General features: G+C 39.9%; 1 long non-coding RNA gene across 1 annotated transcript; it reads right to left on the bottom strand.

Annotated features, from left to right (window-relative positions):
• Nucleotides 1-13589: 13589 nt before the first annotated feature.
• LOC125268199 lies at nucleotides 13590-13895 on the bottom strand. The gene is made up of 2 exons (XR_007184825.1): nucleotides 13817-13895; nucleotides 13590-13629 (listed from the first exon to the last, which is right to left on the bottom strand). It is a non-coding gene; the product is annotated as an uncharacterized LOC125268199 (long non-coding RNA).
• Between the last annotated feature and the right edge of the window lie 4567 nt (nucleotides 13896-18462).

Genomic DNA, 18462 nt, shown 5'->3' with positions numbered 1-18462 from the left:
AGCTGAAATCTACCCGCATTTGGCTGGTATTAATGTCAAGCTCTGGTTGTAGCACTGAGGAAACGAACAAACGATATGTCTCTGAATGACAAGAGACAGAGGCGAGAGAAGTGACACTTCCTCATGCATAATACCGCAATTATAATCTTAAGCATACTACAGCGCAGTGATTGGATTAAATAAGCTTTATGTCATGAATATATGTCGAGAATCGCTCGAAACAGTCTACATCAGCATGTTCGTCCATGCCCATACTTGGGCTGAAAGTACACAATGTCATCAGATTTTGTGACGTTGCTTCGACAGGAAGACAGAAATCGCTCTGAAAAATGCAAAAATAACTATTTTTCACTTATGAATAACATTGAGTACCTTTAGCTTTTTCAATGATGTGCAGCCTATACATATGTTTACATCTCAAAAAAAGTGTTTTGGGGTTTCATGACCCTTTTTAACAACAGCATTTACTTAGATGTGAGTCTCAGTGTCCTGCACACAGGAAATTACAGTAGTGTTTTGAATGCTGTATGATGTAACCAAAGTCAAACCTGTGTTCAATTTGTGACTATTAACTGTAATTATAGTGATGGTGAGTAAAGTAATATCAAAGATGGCAACATCCATACAAACAAAAATCTTATCACAAATGACAAGAGTCCAATCAAGGAGTGACTTCATCTGTCAAGTCTGAACTAGCAGCAGCTTTTATAAGTGGAGTAGATTTGACTCGCATACAGACCACAAAACAGACAGGAACAGAGAAAGGGCTTCAAATAACCAAGCATATAGCTGATCGTGGTTTGCCCTGCCAGATGCTTCGGCAGATGTGTGTGGACTTGAGATGTTTCTCCAGTGTATGATTTGTTGGTTGTGTCCTTATCAAATGTTGGAAATAAATGAAGAGAAAAGGAGCACAGTAATTCTGACTAAAATATATATTTAGGTAAAATGCATATTTTAAATGTAGGTTTAATATTCTACATGCATTTATGAGAGCACTAACTCTAAAGGGGGTATACATGTAATTACCACAGTTGTTACATGTATTTCAATTGCTGTTTATTTACTACATTCAGATGAGTGAATTTGTGTTCCTCCTACCAGTTAACATTTGATCTGCATTTTTGTTTTTTTTTGTTTTAAATATATTTTATTTTAAAATGGTGGGCAAACAGTTTTTGTTTTAGAATGTAACATTTTAACCTTTATTTACAAAAATACATTTACTATATTTGTTTTCTTTAACTTATTATTATTATTATTATTATTATTATTATTATTTTACAGTTTTCACATTGTTTGGAGGATGTAATTGGGCAGAATGTAGGGGCCCACTGAAATTAAGTCCCTTGTACCTGCATCAGTCTAGCTTTTGTAATAATCATTTCCTTATAATTGCATAACATGTTTTATTCAGTTATGAGCTAAATGGGGAAGCCAAAATCTGTCAGCAACTTCTACAGACAGCTTTGGGCTGGTTGATCTGTGCTGATGATTGTATGTGGTAGTCAGAACATTGTTCAGTTTTATTTGTTACTCAGCTTTCACAGCAATGCTGGTAAATGAGCAAAAATATATATAAATACTGTGAGAATCATCAATCTGAAGTCATTGGCACAGCTGCTGTGTGGCATCTAGTACTGAGGTTGTTGACAGTATTGTGTGCATGTTGCTGCCTTGTACATGGTGTTCACTGCCCAATATTGTTTGAGAAATAAGTATTTTAACCCACAGTTAACTTGTACATTTCCTTATAAAATGCTCTAACATTTCTCCTATTTCTTTTCTCCACCAAACAGCTTTGGAGATGGTTCAGCCTAGATGCTCAGATCTACCACTGGTCAAGCTTCATTCCCACATCTGGCACCAACGATTCATTAAGTGCAGTCCATAACCAGTGTCTGCACCTTGTCCATTGCAAATGTTATGGATTGTTCTATTAGAGCTCATTATAATCTTTGAGACTGGTGTTATGTAAAGGCTGTTGTGTGTTGTGAGTAAAGTTCACCCCCCTGTGAAACAGTTTCCCTTAGTTGTGAGAATATTTTACCTTCATGCTCTCAGCAGTTCCTACATTTTAAAGTGTCTTTTTATTATTATTTTTTATTATTATTGAAATATTGTTTTAATGTTCAATCAACTTTGGGACATAATCAACTCTGGGAAGTTAGTATCATTAATTCTGTAAGGTGCTTTGAATCAAATGAATATTTGTATAGCGTGTTTCCTTCAAAGGCTGCTTTCTCATTCCTCAAACATCAAAAAGGGTCACCTTTGGTTTGCTCATTGGAGTTTATAAGCATCATTATTTGGAACAAAATATGAAAATGGCTCGGTGTTACACTATTTCAGTGCATGGCAGAGAGTCGAAGAACCACCTGACACAAAGCCATGGATCACCCCCTTATACAGAGCATGGTAGGCTATGGGGTCAAATTCATGCTTTCTGCATTACGAAATTACGTGAACAACACCTAATAAGCAGGTAGAATTACCGTTTGCTTGAAACAAGCTTACCTTAACTTGGCTGGCAAATTTTTTATTTTTTTTTATTTTATTTTTTTTTGTCTGAGGGATCAAACAAAGGGATAGATGAACAAACTGGCTGTTTTACATTATGGGTTCCAGAAAGTGTTCATATGAGCTTGTATTTTTATTAGTATTATAATTTATATATTCTGATTTGTAATCAGAAGTCACCCTTTGCAAATCATTTAAAGCATTTTAAAAATTAAATCCATGAATGCAGTGCTTATCATGAGTGCCTTTTTGATTATTCTGAGCCAAAAGCTATTTAAGTGTAAGTGCAAAATGTAAAACAGTGAAAATGTGTCAGTGAAACTGCATTTATCAATGCTGAATCTTCAAAATAGGCATAACTACATTTGTGGTTGTTGTTTTTACACGTTATGTAGGCTACTCGTTGGGGGAAATGCAACACAACATGAATTCGATGCTTGTCAAATTGTATGCATAGATAATTAGTTTATATTTCCGTGTCTACACTGGACGCGTGCGGCGCGACGCGACTAGACCCGCTTTGTCACGTCCATGCAGACAACTTAATCAAGCGAGCTGCTGATCCGGCGCTGCATGGCTGCACGTAATTTCAGATATTGAAGATTCATCGTATAGACGTCGTATAGAGGTAAGGATGACGGCTCATTAACCACTAAAAACGGAAGATGGAAGACGGATTTCAAATATTGAAGATTCGTCGTATAGACGTCGTATAGAGGTAAGGATGACGGCTCATTAACCACTAAAAACGGTCGATGGAATGCGATGTTTACCAGACGTTACGATCTTTCACAGACGTCTCCGCGACGTACGTGTTATCTGGGACTTGTAAGCATTAAATAAATGTGATAACCTGAAATGATGACGAGGACTTTAAACTTTATAATCATTTTATTGACCACAGACACAGAGTAGCCTCAACCTGATGGTAAAAAAAAATAAATAAATCAAGTGACCAACAGATTCATCAAATATAATAATGTTTGCTAATAATAGTTATCGCAAGAAGTGAGTGAAAGTAGATTGTTTGGAGCTTTTTTAAAACGGGCTAGCAAGCATATTCACGCAACGTTAAACAACTGTTAAACAGCTTAAACAATACACTTACATTCATATAAAATATCTCTTACTGTTTTTCCGGAAATCTCCCACTCGATTTGAGCAAATCAGGTAAAGAGGTTGAAAAACACCTATTCCAGTGTGACAGCACCCCAAAATTGGTAACCGCCCCTTTTTGTTCCGCAGAGACCTCCTCTAGAAACAAGAGAACTAATGCACTGATTGGTGGATTACAAAATTGGTCCTGACCTTTTGGCCTGGTCTGTTCAGTTGCTGACACCAAATTTCAAGACGGAAGTTTTTCTTCGTGTGCTATGTTCGGTAAGTAAAATTATGTATCTATATAAAGTTATTTTGTGTGATTTTTAAGAATGAAATATATCTATTTAAATCCTCGTGGTACGTTTCTATAATAAAAGACAACGCAGCCATAATTACTGTTCTGCCCTCTTTTCAAACGCCCTGCTTGATTTGGCAGACAGATAACGCCTTCCAATAACAACAGACGCAAGGAATCTTTTCTTCAATTTTACTGTCGGTCTTGGAATAATGTAAAACTGAAACATACAAAAAATAAGCTCTTTATACAGAAAAATGACTAATATTGCACAATCAGAAAAAAGGTTGCACAATTTGCAAGATAAAGACAATAAGGTTAACATCCAGCAAATAAAATATAAAGAATTAACTAAACATACAGCACATAGAATCACAATATAGATATACTTTCATACCGAATGTGCCTTCTGACCAACTTAAATCAGGGAATGATAGCAGCCATAACCGCATGGTCTTTACTGCTGCTTGCTGGAGATCTGTCTTGTGATTATGATGTCATCATAAAAGGACTCTACAACATTACATGCAGTACTAAACTTTGAACACAAGATGGTGCTAACTATAACTTTTAACTTAGACTAAATATTGAAAGTTCTCATAGACCAGCACACTCCCCGTCTGGCATTCAGAGAATACCAAACCCTCTTACTTGAGTCTAAACCCAAATAGTTTATTCAGAATCTTCGCGAAGGAGGACTACTATTTCTTCAATGGGTCTCAGAAACAATTTGGGTCCATCTTTTCCAATGATTTTTACTTGCACTTTTCGTACTCGCCCATCTTGGCTGGGGTAAGTTTCCGTTATGATGCCCAGGGGCCAATTGTTCCGTTTAGACTGAGAGTCCTTGAGCAGAACTATGCATCCTTTGGAAATGTTGGGTTGTTGGTGTTGCCATTTTCGCCGATACTGTAGGATAGAAAGATACTGTTTACGCCATCGGTCCCAGAAAGTATTTGCGAGGCTTTGCACTGTGCGCCACTGTTGCTTGTACAGATCAGGCTTTCCGAAGTCCCCAGGTGGAACTGAGCTAGCATCAGTCTTTTGGGTAAGTAATGTGGCAGGTGTTAAGATGAAAGGATCTGTTGGATCGGCTGACACAGGTATCAGTGGTCTATTGTTTATAATGGCCGTGACTTCAGCCATGAAGGTGGAGAGTACCTCGTGCGTGAGTTTAGAGGATGTCATCTGCAGAAGCATAGAATCCAAGATCCTGCGAGCAATGCCGATCATCCTCTCCCATGCACCGCCCATGTGCGACGAATGCGGAGGATTGAATGTCCATATGCAGCCGTGATCTGACAGGAATTGTTTCACCACCTTTTCATCAACATTGGAAGGAATTTGCAAGTCTTTACAAGCTCCAATGAAATTGGTCCCTCTATCAGAGCGAATCTGTTTCACTGGACCCCGAATTGCAAGGAACCTCCTTAAAGCATTAACGAAACTGGAGGTATCCAGGGACTCAATCACTTCTATATGAATGGCCCGGATGCTTAGACATGTGAATAGCACTGCCCATCTTTTGCTTTCTGCATAGCCGCCTCTTGTCCTACGAGCAGATACTGACCAGGGGCCAAACACGTCCACTCCCACATGTGTGAAGGGAGGCTCTGTACTGAGCCTGTCTGCAGGCAGATCCGCCATCTTTTGAGTCTCGCAGGCCCTCCTGAGCCTGCGGCACATTACGCAGGAATGGATGAGACCGTTCACACATCTTTTGCCTCCAATTATCCAATAGCCGGCAGATCTTATCGCTCCCTCTGTGAAGTGGCGACCCTGATGATGGATTCGCTCATGAAAGTGTCGTGTCAAAAGTAATGCTACATGGTTCCTGCCAGGTATGATGAGTGGTCTCTTTTCTTCAGAACCTAGATCTGCTTTGTCCAGACGACCTCCGACCCTCAGCAGTCCTTTTGGATCAATGAAGGGATCTAGTTTTCGAAGTGTGCTGGTTTTGGGAAGTGGTTTGTTCCGTTTGAGGCATTGCAACTCATCAGCATAAGTTTCCTGCTGTACTGCTCGTATGATAACTTCTGTGCTTTGGAGTATTGTGTCAACACTAAGAGGGAGTTTACAACAGTGCCATCCTTTGCATGCCTGAGGGGTGTTGTTTTGGCTCTGCTTATAAGAGCGTGCAACATGAATCAGCTTTCCAACAGCTCTGACTAGTCGGCTCCAGTCCGAAAAGTGTTCAAGGCGATTTGAGACAACGGTGTGCAACAATGTAACTTGTGGACGAACTTCTGAATCTCGATCAGGATCAACAAGTGCGAATGATTCTTTAGTGAAAGTCTCTGTTTTTGGGTGATGTAAGAATGCTGGTCCGCTGAACTAGATAGTGTCCTGTAATTTGGTTGGAGCTATTGGTCGTGTTGCAACATCAGCTGGATTATGCTCTGAGCTCACGTAATGCCATTGTTCTGGATCTGTGCTGTTCCGGATTTTCTGTACATGGTTGCTTACGTAGATATGAAATCTACGTTTCTCGTTATAGATATAACCAAAGACCACTCGACTATCCGTGAAGAAGGTAATCTCATCAAATTTGATAGCAATCTCTGCAGTGATGGTTTCCATCATGTTCACAGCTAAGACAGCCGCACAGAGTTCCAGTCGAGGTATAGTGTGCTCTGGTTGTGGCGTTAGCTTTGCTTTGCCTGTGATGAACCCCGTGTAACAGTTACCATCTGAGTCGACTGTTTTAAGGTAAGCAACTGCTGCGATTACTCTCTCGGAAGCGTCAGAAAAAACACAGAGCTCCTTGAACTTGGCGCCTGACAACGATGTGGGCCCATAGCTTCTTGGGACTTGTACATGTTGCAGCTCTTGCAAAGAATCTCTCCATTCCTCCCACACCTTTTGTTTGTTCGCAGGTAAGGGCGTATCCCACTCAGCAGCATTCTCAGTTAGCTCTCTCAGTAGTACTTTGCCTTGAACTGTGATAGGAGCCACAAATCCTAGTGGGTCGTACAAACTGTTTATTACAGACAGCAGTCCACGCCTAGTGTAAGGCCTCCTATCCTTTTTGACATGGAAGTTGAAGCAGTCTGTGTCTAGATTCCAAAGCAAGCCGAGACTTCGTTGCATAGGAAGCGAGCTGACACCTAAATCCAGTTCTTTCAGTGAGTTGGCGTAATCCTCAGATGGGAAAGCTTGCATAACTTCCTTGCTGTTTGAAGCCAATTTATGCAACTTCAAATTAGATCCAGCCAGCATGACCTGTGTCCTTTTTAGAAGGTCAATTGCCATCTCTGAAGAGGGTAAGGATTTCAATCCGTCATCCATATAAAAGTCTTGCTCCACGAACTGTCGGGCGTCTTGACCGAATTCCTCCTCTCCTTCTTGAGCTGCACGGTGAAGGCAGTAAATGGCCACTGCTGGAGAGGGACTATTCCCAAATACGTGTACCTTCATACGGTATTCCGTGACCTTATTCTCTGGGTTATTTCCTTGAAATCCAGAGGAACCTGAGGTGGTTTCCTGTCTGCAGGTCGAACTTTAAAGCAGTGGAACATTTGTTGTATGTCTACCGTGAAGGCAACAGGCTCTTTGCGAAAATGCATGAGGACTCCGAGGAGACTGTTGTTAAGGTCAGGACCAGTCAAGAGAACCTTGTTCAGCAACGTACCTTTGCATTGAGCGCTCGAGTCAAAGACCTCTCTGATCTGGGATGGCTTTTTTGGATGGTATACGCCGAAAGAAGGTAAATACCAACACTGTTCATTGGGACCAACCGAAGGAGCTATTTCTGCATGATCGTTTTGGAATAGCCCTTCCATAAAGGCTACAAAGTCTTTTTTCATCTCAGGCTTCCTCCTGAAAGATCTTAGAAGTGAGTTGAAACGTTCCAGAGCTTGTGGCCGATTGTTTGGGAGATACTGCCTTGGCCTGCTTGAATGGCAGTGGAGCAACCCATGAATTTTCCTCGTCTTTATAGACTTCTCTGTCCATGATCTGCAGAAAGTGTCTGTCCTCGATTGACAGCGCTGTTTTTTCATCGTCTTTCATTCTGTGAAATACATCCCATTCTGTTAGTCTTCCCTCCTTGATAAGGGACTTGGTGAGTGAACATGCTTTGGAATCTATCCTTCACAGTGTAATCGTGAGGACACGGGCGAAAGTATGTAGACTGACCTTTCTCCATAACGTTGGTGTGGTAAGTTTGGATGAGGTAGCTTATGAACTTTCCAGAGGCACATGTTCCAATGATAACCCTCCTAAGTCCAACTTTTGCGCAAAGGGAGATTTGTTGGCCCATTCACTTGCTTATGGGCTTTGTGACTCTAATCATATCTCTGCCTAGCAGGAGAAGAATGGGAACGTGATGATCCGGCTCTGGAATGTAACTCGCAAGATGTTTTAGGTGCCTGTGGTTACTAACAACTTCTGGAGTGGGGATTTCAGAGCGATTGTCTGGAATTTCGTTAACTCAAGAAGCACTGGCAAGGGTAAGACTAAGTTTCCATCAACGATTCCACTTGAAAGCCCCGTGCTTGTCTGCCTTCTGTTTCGACTGACCTGCGCATGTTTTGAGAGTATAGGCTTGTTACACTCTGTAAGGCCAAACAGATCGAAGAATTCTGCTTGCGGGTGATCTGTTACTTTGATCGTCTAATTGCATACATTTTGACTGCTTTCTCTGGGTGGCTTTTGGAAATACCTTCACAAGACATACCTTCGAGCATGAGCGTGGAAGTGACTGTCTCCACACACCTCTGTACAAGCGGAGGAAACCTAATCCACTGATACGTCCTCACTCACTTTGTGATCTTCTAGTCGAAGACTGTGGTTCTCTGGTCCATGGTGCTGGACCTGGATGGAGTGCTGCCATGGGAACGCTGCCACATTCTAAACATTTCACAATGTGATCACAGTTCTTTCAATGTGTGTTATGGAACGCAACATTTGAAACATATGCCTTGTTGTTTGAGCAATGACTTTCTCTCTTCCATAGGTTTCATCCTGAATCCTCTAACTGGACAGAGGGTGAGGCTTAATGGTTATTATAGTTTTGCATTTTTCATTAGTTTTTATTTTTATTTCGTTTTGCTTTTTGTTTTCAAATTCAGTTTGTTTTAATTAGTTTTTAAAGTGGGTTTGCTAGTTTAGTTTAGTTTTTATTTTTTTGAAAATGCTTAGTTTTAGTTTAGTTTTTATTAGTTTTAGTGTTAGTTTTAGTCTTTTTTTGTAATTTGGGTTATTTGTCAGGGGCAAGATTCAAAAAGGTCAGAAAAAGTATTGTGTAATAATAACTCAACAAAAACATCATACAATTTTAGAAAATATTCATTAAAAAATAAAACCAGTACATAAAAGTACATATGGGCACAAATATGTAAACATCTCAACACTCTGAAGTAACTGCAAAATGTGTAAGTGACGTGTGCCAGTAAAAAACCTAAAGAGCCAACAACTAAAGAAGACATACATGAACCGCCTATTCTACTATGTAGCCTATTCAACCCATTTTTAAGCCACAACAAGACATTTCTGTCAGATTGTCAGGGAGCTCAATCTGAGAAAAGAACATGACAAATAACAAAAAAAACAAAAAAAACAAACTTTAAATACAGCTTTTCAATTTTTTTAGTGTGTGTGTGACACCTTCACAAAATTGCCTAAAAATCTACCAAAAATCTACACATCTTCTATACAGAATTCACACCCTATACAAATACCACAGCTGTACAATTTTCACACCCTATAGACCTTATGTAGCCCCGCCCCTTTTCAGCGTTGCGCTCGTTGTCTTTTGACTTCCGATTTGTATTTCCACAGCGATATTACATTTATGAATAAACTGCTCATTTTAAAATCTTCCCGATCTACTGACATTTGTTAAGATATCTGCTTTAAACATAACAATGCTCATGATAACTTTCATTAAAGGGATAGTTCACCCAAAAATGAAAATTTGATGTTTATCTGCTTACCCCCAGTACATCCAAGATGTAGGTGAATTTGTTTCTTCAGTCGAACGCAAATTATGATTTTTAACTGCAACCGCTGCCGTCTGTCAGTCAAATAATAGCAGTGGATGGGAACTTCTACTGTAACAGTAAATAAAACTTGCTTAGACAAATCCAAATTAAACCCTGCGGCTCGTGACGACACATTGATGTCCTAAGACACGAAACGATCGGTTTGTGTGAGAAAACGAACAGTATTTATATCATTTTTTACCTCTAATACACCACTATGTCCAACTTCGTTCAGCATCCTGTTAGTGAGGTCAAAAAACCCGCTCTGCTGACGGAAGTGATGTCTCGCCCATATACTTCAATGAGCGCGAGACATCACTTCCGTTGTCAGAACGCGATCAGACCTCACTAACCGGAAGCTGAACGGAGTTGGACATAGTGGTGTATTAGAGGTAAAAAATTATATAAATACTGTTCGGTTTCTTGCACAAACCGATCGTTTCGTGTCTTAGGACATCAATGTGTCGTCACGAGCCGCAGGGTTCAATTAGGATTTGTCTATGGAAGTTTTTTCGACTCTTATTGTTCAAGTTCCCAATCACTCCTATTATTTGACTGACAGACGGCAGTGGTTGCAGTTAAAAATCATAATTTGCGTTCGACTGAAGAAAAAAAGTCACCTACATCTTGGATGCCCTGGGGGTAAGCAGATAAACATCAAATTTTCATTTTTGGGTGAACTATCCCTTTAACTCTACAACAAGTAAATCCACTTAACCAACTAATTATTCTTTGACAGCGATGCGATAGAAATGTACAGAGCTACCGCAAAACGGAAGTTCAAAGACAATTTTATAAAGATGGCGGCGCGCTTGTTTCTCTGGTAAATAAGGTCTAAGCCTGCTCGTCTGGATTGAAGCAGAAAACATTCAGTGTAAAGGCCAATTCACACCGCACCGACAAACGCCAACAAACTCGTCTGTTGGAGTTTGTTGGATCGGTGCGATACCCCTGTTGGCGTTGGTCTGAGCCGGTTTTCACCAGACTCAACATGTTTAATCGGCGTTAGTTTGGTAGTCTGAGCATCCAATAAACGGCAACCAACTCTGACGTAATCTGACCTGGCTACGAACCGTTGCCATGACGATGAGGCAAGTCCCCTGCAAAGACAGCTGTTTAATCGCGCCCGCGCCTCACGCACACACAACAAAGCAGCGGAAATGTGACATCGCAGCTTGTTCGTTATAAAAAATAAAATACAGTTAAAAAAAAAATGAAAACATACAAAAGGTACAATAGTCCATAGTGCAATCCTTGCCATTCAGCAAGAGCGCGTTAAGAGAGGTAACGTTAACCACCATGAGCAACGCAGGTTTACCTTCAGTGACACTAAAACTCTGTAAACTTGATTTTTTTATCACAGTAATTTTCATTTTGGGTGAACTATGCAAACACATTTGGATTGAAGCAGCATACATTCAGTGTAAGAGTAAACAAATGACATTATTTAATATTTGAATCACAGCTTATATAGTGTTTTGACATCGACAACCCAAGTGCATTTTACCTCAAACTTGCGACTAGTTAACTTGCTATAGTAGCAATCGCTTCTCGCGTCGACATTAACATGCTGACAAAGTCATATTCAGAATTAAAAAATATTTTTATACCACTTTTTAATGTGCGTTTGTGTAAAGGTGTTCACGAGATACCAACCTTTAGCGAACTTGCTTTCAAAGTCGAACAACTCGTTCTCATGGAGACGCGGTGTGCACGGAGGGGAGGGGCTGTGTGAGAGACGCAGGGAAAGGAAATGCAGCTGAACGTTATTTGCTATATGAAAGACATTGATAAAGACGAAAACTAAGGACATTTAATATATAATTTTATTTTATTTTAGTTAGTTTTGCCAAACACACATTGCAGTTTTAGTTAGTTATCGTTTTTTGTAATGCCTCGTTTTTATTTTATTTCAGTTAACGACAATGTTTTTTCCCACCTAGTTTTCGTTTTTTCGTTTGTTTTCGTTAACGATTATAACCTTGGAGGCTTATGGTGTAGAAAGCACTGTTTTGCTGGGTTTACCTTATTTTTGAGGTTCGCTGGACAGCTGATGAATTTTCAGAAGAGACCTGAGTCTTGTGTGTAGCGACGGCTCTGGGGAAAACAGGTTTGTTTGACTGTCTGTTTGGATTTACGAGATTCTTCCTGTACAGCTGAGAGAAAGAAGCTTGGATCATTTCGCATTTTAGCTTGCTGACATACAAAGTCTACTAGGAACTTGAAGGGTGGAAAGGAAGCTCTTTAGTCCTCTTTGTACTTAGATCCCACTGTGAGCCATTTTTCTTGTAAACTGAATGGCAATTTTTGTATTATTGGATTTACTCCCTGTGGTGTGTCTAGATAGGAAAGAACCATCAAATCGCCATCCTGCTTAGCTGATTGGATCTCAATGAGCAAATCTCCCAATTTACGCAACCTGTGATTGTCTCTGTTGGATATTTTTGGGAAGCTCTCCAGTTTCCTGAATAGAGCGCTCTCTACCATTTCTGGTGAGCCATAAGTTTCATAAAGTCTGTCCCAAATCAGACTGAGTCCCTGTAGAGGATGGTTTATATGCACAGCTCTGATCCGTTTTGCATGCTCAGATGATTCACACCCCTAGCCATTTTACTAGCAAGTCCATCTCCTCGCTTGGTGAGAAGTAAAGGTCTTTAGTAGCATTTATGAAGGATGCCCTCCATGCTCTGAAAGTCTCTGGACGATCATTAAACTGTGTAAGGCCGGTGGACACTAATTCACGTCTTGCAATAAACTTGATGACATCAGACATTTGGTTATTTGCATGCAGATTACCTTGATACGGTCCAGCTTGTAAGGGTGTAGCTCTCTGAGTTGGAGAATAGTCGAACATCACTCGCCTGTCTCCACCCCTTTCCTCGCTGCCTTGAAATGTTGTAGATTGTGTGTGATACACATCTTGAGGTGACCTGGAGTCTGCCTCATGCTGGACCAAGTGTGTAAGGTGTATATCTGTGGATTGTGAAATGGTAGGGTGCTGCACGCTTCTCTGCATTAACAGGGTGAGACTTGGGTAGTGTGGCATAAAAACTACGCTGACTCTCCTGCTGCAATTCAGTAGTCTGTGTTTGTTGCAATTCCGAAACGTTTATGCCTCCATTATCATAAAATGGCCCATCCAGCACTGGCATTTGTGTATCCGTGACACTATCCGCCTGTTCCAATAAGTAAGCCTGTGTGCGTTCTGTTATGTCCTCTATAGGTAACTCGATTACACTCAAATTTCCTCTACTTTCTTGCTCTGCAGCCGTTTCCAAGGCCTCTGCCTTCGCTTGTATGGCCGCAACTCTCTTTTCCAGCCTTAAAGTCTCTAATGATGCTTCAAGCTGTGCTTGTTGTATTTTCAGTTCACTTTCTTTTTTAGCAAAAGCTATTTCCGCTTTAGCCGCTTCAGCCTCTGCTCTAGCCATTGCGGCGGCTGTGATTACAGTCGGACGAGCCTCGTGAGTGCCGTGACGAACATTGCCTCTGTGATCCAGACTTGGAACTTGATTTAGACATTGTAGAAGGAAGATCACCTTATGAGCTGGCTAGCTCCCCGCCCTGGAGTTAGAAACTAGAAGTTGGTCACTGAAGATATTCGTTTTACTGTTCTGCCCTCTTTTCAAACGCCCTGCTTGATTTGGCAGACAGATAACGCCTTCCAATAACAACAGACGCAAGGAATCTTTTCTTCAACTTTACTGTCGGTCTTGGAATAACGTAAAACTGAAACATACAAAAAAATCAGAAAAATAAGCTCTTTATACAGAAAAATGACTAATATTGCACAATCAGAAAAAAGGTTGCACAATTTGCAAGATAAAGACAATAAGGTTAACATCCAGCAAATAAAATATAAATAATTAACTAAACATACAGCACATAGAATCACAATATAGATATACTTTCATACCGAATGTGCCTTCTGACCAACTTAAATCAGGGAATGATAGCAGCCATAACCGCATGGTCTTTACTGCTGCTTGCTGGAGATCTGTCTTGTGATTATGATGTCATCATAAAAGGACTCTACAACATTACATGCAGTACTAAACTTTGAACACAAGATGGTGCTAACTATAACTTTTAACTTAGACTAAATATTGAAAGTTCTCATAGACCAGCACAATTACAATATTTCCCGGTAAAATATTCCCAGTGTAGCCATCAAGTACGTTAACAATATGGATTTGTGATGGTATGATAACTGAGATATCAAATGATTCTTTGTTTGATTTGTAATACTGAAACATCTTAGTTAATACCAGTGACGGCTGGCCAATAGAGGGCGCTAGGGCGCCGCCCTCCCTGAACCACACACGCAAAATTATAATCATATAAATTATTTAAATGTATATTTGTATGATGTAATATATTAGAAAATCATCTGTGGAAAATATTTTTTTTTCACAATCACCATATGTCCTCTCTGTGTGCACCACTCAATTTTAGCTGAGGGGCAATCGAGAAATCGCCCAAAGGCGGGTCTTTGTAGAATTTAGTCAAATGCCTATTCAATATATAAATATATTCAAGATGTGACATAAAATTTAGCCAATCAGCGTCCTCAATTCTTATCTGCAATGGGCGATTTTTTTTGTCACCCCCAAACTGCTCAAATGAGGGCTTGGCCAGTAGTGGCGCGATTTTCAATTAATGTTATGTGATATTGCTACGCAATATCGCGTTCATTATCGTAGATGAATCGCATGCGGTTATGAACGCGATATTGCGTAGCTTGTCCGCGAACTACGGCTCTGTATATTAAGTTCCGCTCCATTTGAAAGCAGGTGATGGACATTTACCGCTAATCACAGAACCGGCTTTACTGACGAGACACGCATGACAATCTCATGCGATTAATCGTGCAGCCCTATTCTGATTAATTAGTTTGTATAGTATTTTAAAATGTAACGCCAGTACGCCATATTAAGTTAATGCATACTATTAAGAAGTTATGTAAAATTATGTTCAAGAACTGTTATGAATTCCAATAGTTATTTAACAGCCCAGGGATCGAATATTTTAAATAAAATTTAATTTTTGATGCACATCCCAGCAAACAAGGGACGTCCCCCGGACGTTGTGAACGTCCGTTAAGGTCCGCGTTTGGTCCGCTTTGTAACGTTCGCTGGCGGACGTTCGGAGGACGTCCGCGTTTGGTCCGCTTTGTAACGTTCGCTGACGGACGTTCGGAGGACATTGAAGTCCTTGCCAGTTTGCGAAAGTCCTACTGACGTCCCTCATCTGGTATTTCCATAACAACACTTGTAAAAAAAAAACAGCGTTGCCTTTTATCAACAGACCTGACACCTTGAAACTCAGACAAAGGGCAAATGAAACTAAACCTACTGGATTTAAAGGAGGTTGTGTTCCTTAAAAATCCCTTTAAACATGATAATGGATTTACAGAAACCATGATTGTTTTGTTGTGCAGGTTGATATTATGGTTTTACTTCAAGTAAAAATAGTTGAATTCGGGTCATTCTACAGAAAAGTCCACTTTTGGTATGACAAAATGTCTTAAAATGTATTTCTTTTTCTAACGTTTAAACTTAGACCACATTATTATATTACACATAGACTTTATTATTATTATTTTGTGCATTTAAAGACAGCATGTACCATTTTTTTGTCACTGGTGTTACCATACTTCTCTGGCATTTTAAACATTTTTATGAAATGATATTTCTCAATTTTTTTCAGCACATGCAGTCAGAGTTACAGAAAAAAAGATAATGAAAAAAATAAGGAGATTGTGTTTTTTTTTTTTTTTTTTTCAATCAGGTTAGTTAAAAGTGATTGAATTATGCTAATATAATTATGCATGTATTTGCTATAACAATGGAAATACTTGAAAAACAGTTATAAACAAGTAATGCAATCCTTTATATCTTAATTCTTGAGTTTAGCAGAATTCAATGAATGTAAAAGTATTATCATGTCACATATGACACATTTTATTTAATGAGACAGACAAAAAACAGTAACAACAGTGACACAATGAATCACCAGTGACAGAAACGACCAAAGATAGCCTACTTATTCTTCAACTATAATCAAGGAGAGGAGACTAAATTTTTTACATTTTTTATACAATCAAAAACTTTTCATTGACACTTAGTGAAAGCAGTCAGTAAAAGATCATAAACAACATTTTAAAAATGTCTGTAAAATACGCTGTCCGTAAAGTCGCTGCTTCTCAGCTTCTCAGTAAACAATGACGCGGCTAATATATGGATTTTTCCCGCTTATATATATATATGGATACGCATATATATATATATATATTTTTTTTTTTTCAAAAAAAAAAAAAAAAAAAACATTCTGTGACGTGCTGTTTTTTGGCGGCATGAAGCTTTCATTAGACCAATGAAATTGCCGAACGGGTTAAGGTCAAAGAACTTTTTTGTTTACTGTTTAGATTAAATCGAGCGCGCTCCCCCATCATTCTGATTACGGTCATTTTGTCACCCTCGTCATGGCAAAGACACGGAGAAATGCATATGATGCAGCTTTCAAGTTGAAGGCGATTGATCTGGCTGTTGGAAAAGGAAATCGAGCTGCTGCACGGGAGCTTGGTCTTAATGAGTCGATGATAAGACGTTGGAAACAGCAGCGTGAGGAATTGACTCGGTGCAAAAAGACAACTAAAGCTTTCAGGGGGAAGAAAAGCAGATGGCCCGAACTAGAAAATGAGCTCGAAGACTGGGTCAACACACAGAGAGCAGACGGCCGAGGTGTTTCAACTGTGCAGATCCGACTGAAAGCCAAAACAATCGCCACCGCTATGAAGTTTGAGGATTTTAGTGGTGGACCATCGTGGTGTCTCAGATTTATGAGACGTAAAGGCCTGTCCAGCACGGACGAGTCTGTGTCAGCAGCTCCCTCCCGACTACGAGGAAAAAGTTTCTAACTTCCACAAATTCACTGATGCAAAGATAGCGGAGCATTCCATTGGCCCGCACGACATCATAAACATGGATGAGGTTCCTCTGACGTTTGACCTGCCTCTCACTCGGACTGTCAACAAGAAAGGCGAATCATCCGTCACTTTGAAAACAACCGGGCATGAAAAAACGCACTTCACCTGTGTTCTGAGCTGCACGGCATCGGGAGAAAAGCTTCCACCGATGTTGATTTTTAAACGCACGACGATGCCAAAAGAAAAATTCCCGAGAGGAATTGTTGTGAAAGTCAACAAGAAAGGATGGATGACGGAAGGCCTAATGCATGATGGCATACGGAGTGTTACGGCAAGCGACCGGGAGGATTCTTTCACAGGAACAAGGCATTGCTCGTTTTGGATAGCATGAGGGCCCACATAACCGATTCGGTGAAAGAAGCCATCAAGAGGACAAACTCAATTCCAGCTGTGATTCCTGGAGGCACAACAAAGTATTTGCAGCCACTCGACATCAGTGTAAATCGTGCATTTAAGGTGGCGCTCCGTGTTCAGTGGGAGGCTTGGATGACAAGTGGGAGAAGTCCTTCACTAAAACGGGCAGCATGCGAAGAGCAACTTATGGTCAAGTCTGCCAGTGGGTCCTGACAGCGTGGAGCATTGTCAAAAAATCCACCATCATCAACGGGTTTCGAAAGGCTGGACTTCTGCGTGTTGAAGAGGGCTCAGCGGGGGATTTGCCTCCGGATGAAAGTGACGAGATCGACAATGAAAACGATCCAGTATCGGATGAAGCAATTCTGAGTCTATTCAACTCCGACACCGAAGATGATGACTTCAGTGGTTTCAGTGCACAGGAGGAGGAAGATAGTGACCAATGACTTTCTTGGTAGGCTACTGTTTACTGCTATTTTTTGTTACAAGCCGTGTTTCGTTAAAGCCTATTTATTTTTGTGACAGCCGTTCGTTAAAGCCTATTTATTTTTGTGACAGCCCGTTCGTTAAAGCCTAACATTACCGGTATTTATTTTTGTTACAAGCCGTGTTTCGTTAAAGCCTGTGTAAAGTTCATTTGTTTCAATGTACTGGTAGGCACCTGCGGCTTATAGACATGTGCGGCTTATTTATGTTCAAAATAATATTTTTTTTAAAATTCAGTGGGTGCGGCTTATATTCAGGTGCGCTCAATAGTCCGGAAATTACGGTAGATAATAAATGGACAATAACGAATGTCACCAATAACATCTATAACTAATGGTTGCCCTTTTCATTTTTCTTTCCTCATAGGTAAAAATACAAACTTTTCTTCTGCTAACACCAGAAAAAGAAGAAAGAAAAAAAACTAAAACCATGGCTAACTACTACCAACAAAGGTAAGCCATATTAATATAGTATCATTTAGAATATATAGTATAAAATATGGAAAGCAACACTGTAAGAGAGAATAAAATAATAAATTAACCTTGTGTAATACCTATATTGTTATTATTATTTCAATGAACAGATAAGAGCAATTAATTTGTGTTTTATTGTATATTTGCATAGACTTTTTTTCTGTTTTGTTCGGATATAAATAAATCAATGGCCAGAGACAAGTTACTTGTGTGTTAAAATCTGTTTACTCATACTGACAAAACAGTGTTTTGATTGTGATT

This window comes from Megalobrama amblycephala, linkage group LG5 (genome assembly GCF_018812025.1).
Source record: "Megalobrama amblycephala isolate DHTTF-2021 linkage group LG5, ASM1881202v1, whole genome shotgun sequence".
NCBI classification, from domain to species: domain Eukaryota; kingdom Metazoa; phylum Chordata; class Actinopteri; order Cypriniformes; family Xenocyprididae; genus Megalobrama; species Megalobrama amblycephala.
Note: the sequence above shows the minus strand (reverse complement) of the source record. Positions and strands in the feature narration are given on the sequence as shown.